Below are 9,523 nucleotides of genomic sequence, written 5' to 3'. Positions count from 1 at the left end.
GGTAAGGAAGATCTGTGAGATGGAGGAAAGATGATGAGTTCAGATTTGTCCACATTGAGCTTGAGTAAGTGAGAGGAGAAGAAAGAGGATATGGCTGATAGACACTCCGGGATTCTGGACAGCAGAGAGGTGACATCTGGGCAAGAGATGTAGATCTGAGTGTCATCAGCATAAAGGTGGTACTGGAATCCATGGGACTTTATGAGTTGACCCAGGCCAAGGGTATAAATTGAGAAGAGTAGGGGTCCTAGAACAGAGCCTTGGGGGACTCAAACATAGAGAGGGTGGGATGAGGAGGTAATGTGGGAGACGCTGAATGTGCAATTTGAAAGGAATGAGGAGATCCAGGATAGGGCGAGGTCTTTGATGCCAAAGGAGGAGAGGATCTGTAGCAGGAGACAGTGGTCAACTGTGTCGAATGCAGAGGAGAGGTCTAGAAGCAGGAGTATAGAGTATTGTCCGTTTGCTTTGGCTGTAAGTAGGTCGTTAGTAATTTTAGTCAGGGCTGTCTCAGTGGAGTGATGGGGGCAGAAACCAGATTGCCTATGTATCGGCCTAATAACCACTACAAGCCCCTGCTAATAGTAACCTAAATGGCTGTGCTCCCCTATGCGCTATGCAACCACAATGTGACATACCAAAGCATATAACGTTACCATGTGGGCTAAAGCAATCTACTTAATGTAGAAGACATAACTTGACCCCACCTATCACATGCAATTTGTTGTATCGGTTTCTACAATTTAGACAGAGGGATCTCCAGGGTGTGGGTGCTACCGAAACCTCTTCACCCCTGTAGTTACTCCCCTGCATTCTGCTGAACATGTGAACCCTGCTATTACTCATGTTTACTAGCGCATCAATGGCTTTTCTGTGTAGTCTTTTTCACTTTCGATTACAATTTACACCGAGCCACTTCCTCTTCTCATTATAAAAAACACTTTGTTTCTGTGAAAAAAAACCCACTGAGGAAGTCAGAACATCCCGGAAAGAGTAAATGTGTAATGTTTCTTTGATTATGGGCAGAAAACTTTCATTTTAAAGATATTTCTTAGTGTCAAACTTTGTTTAGGCGTTGAGCAATTTTCTACCACTGGATTCCATGGTGATACTGTAATTTTCTCCCTAACTTCTTCCATATGACTCTATACACAGCATGCCAATATGGATACAAGTTACCGGAGCCACTCTCTGTGGACTTGCCAGTCTATCATACACGTGCACCACCTATATCCGGTCTGTAAAGAACTGCAAACGTTATTCAAATCAGACGAAGGACGCTACATTGTGTGGGGTCTTCTTTTATGCCACCCTAGGCCTTGTGCACACGACCGTATTTTGAGTCCGAATGCCATCCATCAAAAAAATCGGATTGCTCTGTGGCCAATGTTATTCAATGAGGCAGGGCAGTTGAACAATTTTTTTCTCAGACAGATTTTTTGTCTCAAAAAAGAAACATAGTATGCACAATTTGACTCCGAGAATCAGATGCGACTCACCCGTTCAAGTGTTAGTGCGAGAAAAAAAATTGGATCACACCAGGACCATCTGTGTAGCGCCCGACTTTTACAGATCCCATGTAAAATGACCCGGAAACTTGAACCTTGTCAACACAGGAAGTTCTACCATTTGAAAGTAGTTTGAGCAGAAAATCTGATGTCTACATGCCTCCACGGAGTACTATGCCTCCGGCATTAAATGTGGAAATGCTGATTATGCTCATCCAATTATCCTCTGAGGTTCTGTGGAATGGTCCTGGTGTATCGCTGTGGCCTTATGGATACCCTTAAGGACGCTCTGGCTTTGCATACTCCTCCCTGTTCTTTGTTGAAGGCCATGATTCAGGCCATTCGTATGGATTGCAGAAACTGGAAGAGACTTGTTGGGCGACAGGGGGTTTCATTCTTCTCGAGTCTGTTTCCTTACCCTGAGACAGAACCAATTGAATTTAGAGCAGCCAGCCCTCGGACCGTGGAGAAGAAACGTCGGCACGATTTCAGACTCTGCCTCTACTGTGATCAGTAGAATAGAGGGACAGCATGCAAACTTGAGTGAAGTTAAAAATATTCTTTTTATTCTGCCAAATACAGTGCAACGTTTCCACAATACCAGTCATTATCAAGCTTGATCATTCTACTGATTAATTTACCCAAGTGAGCTCTATTAAATTTTCTATAGTAATTAGCGAATCCTAAAAAATGCTGTCGTACATTAAAGGTCACGAGGTTGAACGAAATCAATTATAGCTTTCACCTTCACAGGATCCATCTTAAACCCTTCAGCAAATACAAAGAACCCCAGAAACTATTTTTCTTGAGCAGAGAAAGTACACTTTTCTAATTTAGCAAACAAAGGATTTTCCCTGAGTCTTTGTAAAACATAACGAAGATGCTCATAGTGCGAATCCAGATCAGATGAAAAAATTAGAATGTCATTAAGGTATACCACAACAAACCTTCCAATGATATCAGAAAAAATGTAATTTACAAAGTTCTGAAAGACAGGTGGTGAATTGGTTAAACCAAAATTCATGACCAGATTCACAAATTGGTCCTCAGACATTAAAAGCTCTGTCTTCCACTCATCACTCTCCCAGATGCCTGTCAGATTATAAGCCCTTCTAAGATCAAGTTTAGAAAACCGTTTAGCCCCAGTAAGCTGATTATATAGGTTGGGCCATTTATATGGATACACCTAAATAAAATGGGAATGGTTGGTGATTTCAGCTTCCTGTTTGTGGCACATTAGTATATGGGAGGAGAAACTTTTCAAGATGGGTGGTGACCATGGCGGCCATTTTGAAGTTGGCCATTTTGGATCCAACTTTATTTTTTCCAATCGGAAGAGGGTCACGTGACACATAAAACTTATTGAGAATTTCACAAGAAAAACAATTGTGTGCTTGGTTTTAACGTAACTTTATTCTTTCATGAGCTGTTTACAAGTATATGACCACTTATAAAATGTGATCAAAGTGCTGCCCATTGTGTTGGATTGTCAATGCAGCCCTCTTTGTTATGATTGAGTCACCGTAGGAGGCAAAAACAGAAATGCTAGCTAAGTCCAGAAAACCAGAGAGGTTGGCAGCTATCGGATTGCAGACCCCTGATCCTATCCACAACAACTAACAGTAGCCGTGGGGGGTTCCTACGATGCCCTAGACCCCTCGATCACAGCCGGAGAATTAAATAGGCCTAAAGAAAGAAAGGGGAAATCTAAACTGCCCCAGAGCAGACCCCAAAGCAATAGGCAGCCCCCAACATATAATGACGGTGAAGCAAGATGAAAACACTAACACAGACAGAAAGATAGACTGAGCAAAGACGGGGCCCAAGCTAACTAGATAGGAAAGGACAGGAAGGCTGCTGTCTGCAATCCGTGAAAAACCCTATGAAAATAAGAGCCAACAGACTGACAGTGAAAAAGGCCCTGAAGACGCTAGGCTTCAAAAAAGCTATGTCAGTACTCAGGAATATTCTGAAGACAGAGCAACCGGCAAAAGGAGATTCAGCTCACCCCAGCAGGGAATGGCAGAATCCAGAAAAGCAAGGAAAACAAAAACAAAACACAAATGCTAACAGGCAAAGCAGAAAACTTAGCTTTAGAGGAGCAGGAATCAGACTGGTGTCCTAGAAGTCCACAGAGAAATCACCCGCAGGGCAGAAGGGCGTCGGCAGCCTTATATCCAGTCCGTGACTCCACTCAGCCAGTCATCCTCATTAGGTTCAGGTGCCTGATAATCAGGCTCATTACCTTCCTTTACCAGAATAGGGAGTTTACCAGACCTCAGTGACGAAGGGGAAAATGAACTCACAACAGTACCTCCCCCTTGAGGAGGGGTCACCGAACCCTCAACCACGCCACCAGGGCGATCAGGGTGAGCCCGATGAAAGGCACGCACCAATCTTTTGGCATGAATATCAGAGGCAGAGACCCAGGAATTATCCTCCTGACCATAACCCTTCCACTTAACCAAATACTGGAGTCTCCGTCTAGCCAGACGGGAATCCAGTATTTTCTCTACCTCATATTCCATGTTACCTTCAACCAATACAGGGTCTGGAGGTGCCACCCCAGGAACAACTGGTTCAACAAACCTCTTCAACAAGGACTTATGGAACACATTATGGATTTTAAATGTGACAGGAAGAGCCAAACGAAAAGAGACCGGATTAATAATCTCCAAAATCTTGTAAGGTCCAATAAATCTAGGCTTAAACTTAGGAGAAGCCACCTTCATAGCAATATTTTTTGATGATAACCACACCATATCACCAATCTTAAACTGGGGACCAATGGTCCTATGTCGATTGAAAAGCCGCTGGGCCTTTTCCTGGGAGAGAGATAACTTATCCACCACTTGGTCCCAGATCTGGTGCATTCTCTCCACCACAGTGTCAACACCTGGGCAGGCAGATGGCTCCACCTGCCCTGAAGAAAATCGAGGATGAAACCCAAAGTTACAAAAAAAAGGTGACATCAAAGTGGCAGAACTAGCTCTATTATTTAAAGCAAATTCGGCCAAGGGCAAAAATGAAACCCAATCATCCTGATCAGCGGAAATAAAACATCTCAAATATGACTCCAAGGTCTGGTTTGTTCTCTCTGTCTGCCCATTGGTCTGAGGGTGAAAAGCAGAGGAGAAGGACAACTGAATTCCCAGCTTGGAACAGAAAGTCCTCCAAAATCTAGACACAAACTGAACTCCTCTGTCAGATACAATGTTCTCAGGAATCCCGTGTAAGCGAACCACCTGTTGCAAAAACAGGGGCACCAACTCAGAGGAAGATGGCAACTTAGGGAGTGGTACAAGATGAACCATCTTAGAGAACCTATCACAAATCACCCAAATAACAGTCATTCTTTGAGAGACCAGCATATCAGAGATGAAATCCATTGAAATATGGGTCCATGGCCTCCTGGGGACCGGCAAAGGCATCAACAACCCACTAGAGCGAGAACAAGATTTAGACCGGGAGCAAGTCCCACAGGACTGCACAAAATTCCTGACATCATGAGACAAGGTGGGCCACCAAAAAGAGCGACTCACCAGATCTCTAGTACCAAAAATACCTGGATGACCAGCCAATGCAGAGCAATGAACTTCAGACATCACTCTCTTCTTCCACTGGTCAGGAACATACAACTTTCCACTGGGACAATGCTCAGGTTTGTCCTCCTGGAACTCTTGCAGAGCAAGTCTCAAATAGGGCGAGATGGCAGAAAGAACTACCCCTTCGCCTAAGATGGTAGCAGGCTTGGTCACCACAGGAGAATCAGCAAAGAAACTCCTAGAGAGGGCGTCTGCCTTGACATTCTTAGTTCCAGGAAGAAAAGAGACCACAAAATCAAAACGTGTAAAAAACAAGGCCCACCTAGCCTGTCTAGGGTTCAAGCGTTTAGCCGACTCTAGGTAAATCAAATTCTTGTGGTCAGTGAGGACCACAACTTGATGTTTAGCTCCCTCCAACCAATGTCTCCTCTCCTCAAATGCCCATTTCATGGCCAACAGTTCCCGATTCCCCACATCATAGTTACGTTCAGATGGAGAGAACTTTCGGGAAAAGAAAGCACAGGGATTCATTTTAGATGTTACAGGATCCTTTTGGGACAAAACAGCTCCTGCACCAATCTCAGAAGCATCCACCTCTACCTGGAACGGGAGTGAGACATCAGGTTGCCGCAAAACCGGGGCGGAGGTAAATCTTCGCTTCAGCTCCTGAAAGGAAGCAACAGCCTCCGGAGACCAATTCAACACATCCGCACCCTTTTTAGTCAGATCAGTCAATGGCTTGGCAATACTAGAAAATTTTGCTATAAATTTCCGATAAAAATTAGCAAAACCCAAAAACTTCTGGAGGGCCTTCAAAGAAGTGGGCTGAACCCAATCATAAATGGCCTGTACCTTGGCCGGGTCCATTTCAATAGTTGACGGAGACAAAATAAATCCCAAAAATGAAATCCTCTGTACTCCAAAAAGGCATTTCGATCCTTTGACATACAGGGAATTCTCCCTCAAGATCCGGAACACAGTCCGAATATGTTCCACATGAGAATCCCAATCCTTGGGGAAGATCAAAATATCATCCAGATAGATAATCAAAAATTTATCGACAAAGTCTCGGAAAATATCGTTCATGAAGCACTGGAAGACAGAAGGGGCATTAGTGAGCCCAAAAGGCATCACCAGGTACTCAAAATGTCCCTCCGGAGTATTAAACGCCGTCTTCCATTCATCCCCCTGCTTAATGCGGATAAGATTATACGCCCCCCTGAGGTCAAGCTTGGTAAACCAGCAAGCACCTCTAACTCTATAGAATAGATCCGAAATCAGGGGTAACGGATACTGATATTTAATAGTAATTTTATTGAGGGCACGATAATCAATACAAGGCCTTAAAGAACCATCCTTTTTGGCCACAAAAAAAAACCCGGCACCTAAGGGTGAAGAGGATGGTCTAATATGACCCTTCTCCAACGCCTCCTTAATATAGGACCGCATAGCCTCGGGCTTGGGTACAGATAAATTGAAGAGCCGACCCTTGGGAAATTTACACCCCGGGCTTAGTTCAATTGCACAGTCATAACTCCTATGAGGAGGCAAGGACGCAGACTCATTCTCACTAAATACATCATAAAAGTCCGCCAAATAGTCAGGAACATCATGCGACTGAGGAGAGGTGGAAAAAAACGGAGCCTCACTAAAGGCACACCGACAACCCCAACTCACCACAGACACAGATTTCCAATCCAAAACTGGATTATGAATTTGCAACCAGGGAAACCCCAGAACAACGGCATCATGCAGACCATGCAATACCAAAAATCTGCAATTTTCTTGATGGTTGGGGAGACCCGCATGACCACCTGGGTCCAAAACTGAGGTTTATTTTTAGCCAAAAGAGTAGCATCAATCCCCCTCAAAGGGATAGGCGTCTGCAGAGGTGTCATCGGAAATCCACAACGTTTAGCAAAATCCAAGTCCATTAGGTTTAGCGCTGCTCCCGAATCCACAAAAGCCTTGGTGGAAAATGTGGACAGGGAGCAGATCAGAGTAATTGCCAGAAGAAACTTAGGTTGAACACCACCAACAGAAAACGTGTGTGCAAAGCGTTTCCCTCATTTAGGACAAACAGAAATAATATGCGAGGCATCTCCACAGAAAAAACACAGCTTATTACGCCTTCTGAACTCCTGACGTTGCGCCTTAGACAAAACTCTATCACATTGCCTAGGTTCAGACATCTGTTCAACCGGTGGCAACACCTCTCGTGCAATCCTGCGTTCACGTAAACGCCGACCAACCTGAATGGCTAATGACATAGAATCGTCCAGACCAGAGGGTACAGGAAATCCCACCATAGTATCTTTTACGGCTTCTGACAAACCCTTCCGAAAGAGAGCAGCCAAGGCATTATCATTCCAGGTAGTAAGGACCGCCCACTTTCGGAACTTTTGACAGTACAACTCTGCAGAATCTCGACCCTGGTTCAATGCCAACAGGGTCTTTTCAGCCTGATCAATAGCATTAGGTTCGTCATACAACAACCCCAAAGCTTGAAAGAATGCGTTCACATTAGTCAGAATAGGATCATCTGGTTTCAAAGAAAACGCCCAATCCTGGGGATCGCCACGCAGCAAAGAGATGACAATTTTAACCTGCTGCGCGGAGCTCCCTGACGAATTAGGCTTCAAGGCAAAAAATAATTTACAATTATTTTTGAAACTCAAAAATTTAGATCGATCTCCAAAAAATACATCAGGTGTAGGGATCTTTGGTTCAACAGCATGCGAACGAGCAAGGTAGGCGGAAATTCCCCGCACTTCCGCAGCGAGCTGCTCCACACGATCAGACAATTGCTTTATCTCCATTGAGAGAAAAAAAAAAATTCCCCCTACGGCCTCAGAGATATAGAGGAAAGAATATACACACACTTTTTTTTTTTTTTAAACACAATTCTTTCCTGCTATTGAGTACCCTAGGATCTGCGGTATGGCGGGTGATTCTGTTATGATTGAGTCACCGTAGGAGGCAAAAACAGAAATGCTAGCTAAGTCCAGAAAACCAGAGAGGTTGGCAGCTATCGGATTGCAGACCCCTGATCCTATCCACAACAACTAACAGTAGCCGTGGGGGGTTCCTACGATGCCCTAGACCCCTCGATCACAGCTGGAGAATTAAATAGGCCTAAAGAAAGGGGAAATCTAAACTGCCTCAGAGCAGACCCCAAAGCAATAGGCAGCCCCCAACATATAATGACGGTGAAGCAAGATGAAAACACTAACACAGACAGAAAGATAGACTGAGCAAAGATGGGGCCCAAGCTAACTAGATAGGAAAGGACAGGAAGGCTGCTGTCTGCAATCCGTGAAAAACCCTATGAAAATAAGAGCCAACAGACTGACAGTGAAAAAGGCCTTGAAGATGCTAGGCTTCAAAAAAGCTATGTCAGTACTCAGGAATATTCTGAAGACAGAGCAACAGGCAAAAGGAGATTCAGCTCACCCCAGCAGGGAATGGCAGAATCCAGAAAAGCAAGGAAAACAAAAACAAAACACAAATGCTAACAGGCAAAGCAGAAAACTTAGCTTTAGAGGAGCAGGAATCAGACTGGTGTCCTAGAAGTCCACAGAGAAATCACCCGCAGGGCAGAAGGGCGTCGGCAGCCTTATATCCAGTCCGTGACTCCACTCAGCCAGTCATCATTAGGTTCAGGTGCCTGATAATCCGGCTCATTACCTTCCTTTACCAGAATAGGGAGTTCACCAGACCTCAGTGACGAAGGGGAAAATGAACTCACAACACCTCTTCTCCCACTCTTGTCACACTGATGGCAACACCGCAGAAGAAATGCTAGTCTAAGGGGGTCAGATTCCTTGTAGGAATACTCAGACCTGATACCCATAATGTGTTGATGCACCATCTTGCTGGAAAAACTGAAGGAACATGCCATCTTCAGTGCATAAAGAGGGCAACCCATCATGTAGTAATTTCAGATATCCAGTGTTATTGAGGTTTCCATTGATGAAGAATGGCCCCACTATCTTTGTACCCCATATACCACACCATACCATCAATTATGGGTGTCAGGTCTGAGCATTCCTACAGAAGAGCTGCTGGAAGCCAGAACCATGGAGCTGCTGTGAAGACGCCTGGACCACCGAGACGTTGCGAGGGCACGCTTGTGAGTGAGTAGGATAGGGAATAAGGTGCCTTGCATACCAGGAAGAGATGGGGAGCCATGCATAGCAGGACAGGGAACGGATGAGCCATGCATAGCAGGACAATTACAGAGGAGCCATGCATACCAGGACAGGGACGGGGGGAGTTATGCATACCAGGATGGGGGGAGCCATGCATAACCAGGACAGCGATGGGGGAGCCATGCATACCAGGACAGGGACGGGGGGAGTTATGTATACCAAGACAGGGATGAGGGGACAATGCATACCCAGCGTATATTCGAGTCAATAAGCTTATCCAGTTTTACGTGGGAAAATTAGGTGCCTCGCCTTATACTCA

The sequence above is a fragment of the Dendrobates tinctorius genome, unplaced genomic scaffold (genome assembly GCF_039654945.1).
Source record: "Dendrobates tinctorius isolate UK_male_01 unplaced genomic scaffold, ASM3965494v1 ptg000383l, whole genome shotgun sequence".
In the NCBI taxonomy this organism is placed as follows: domain Eukaryota; kingdom Metazoa; phylum Chordata; class Amphibia; order Anura; family Dendrobatidae; genus Dendrobates; species Dendrobates tinctorius.
The sequence above is the reverse complement of the archived record's forward strand: the minus strand, read 5'-3'. Positions refer to the sequence as shown.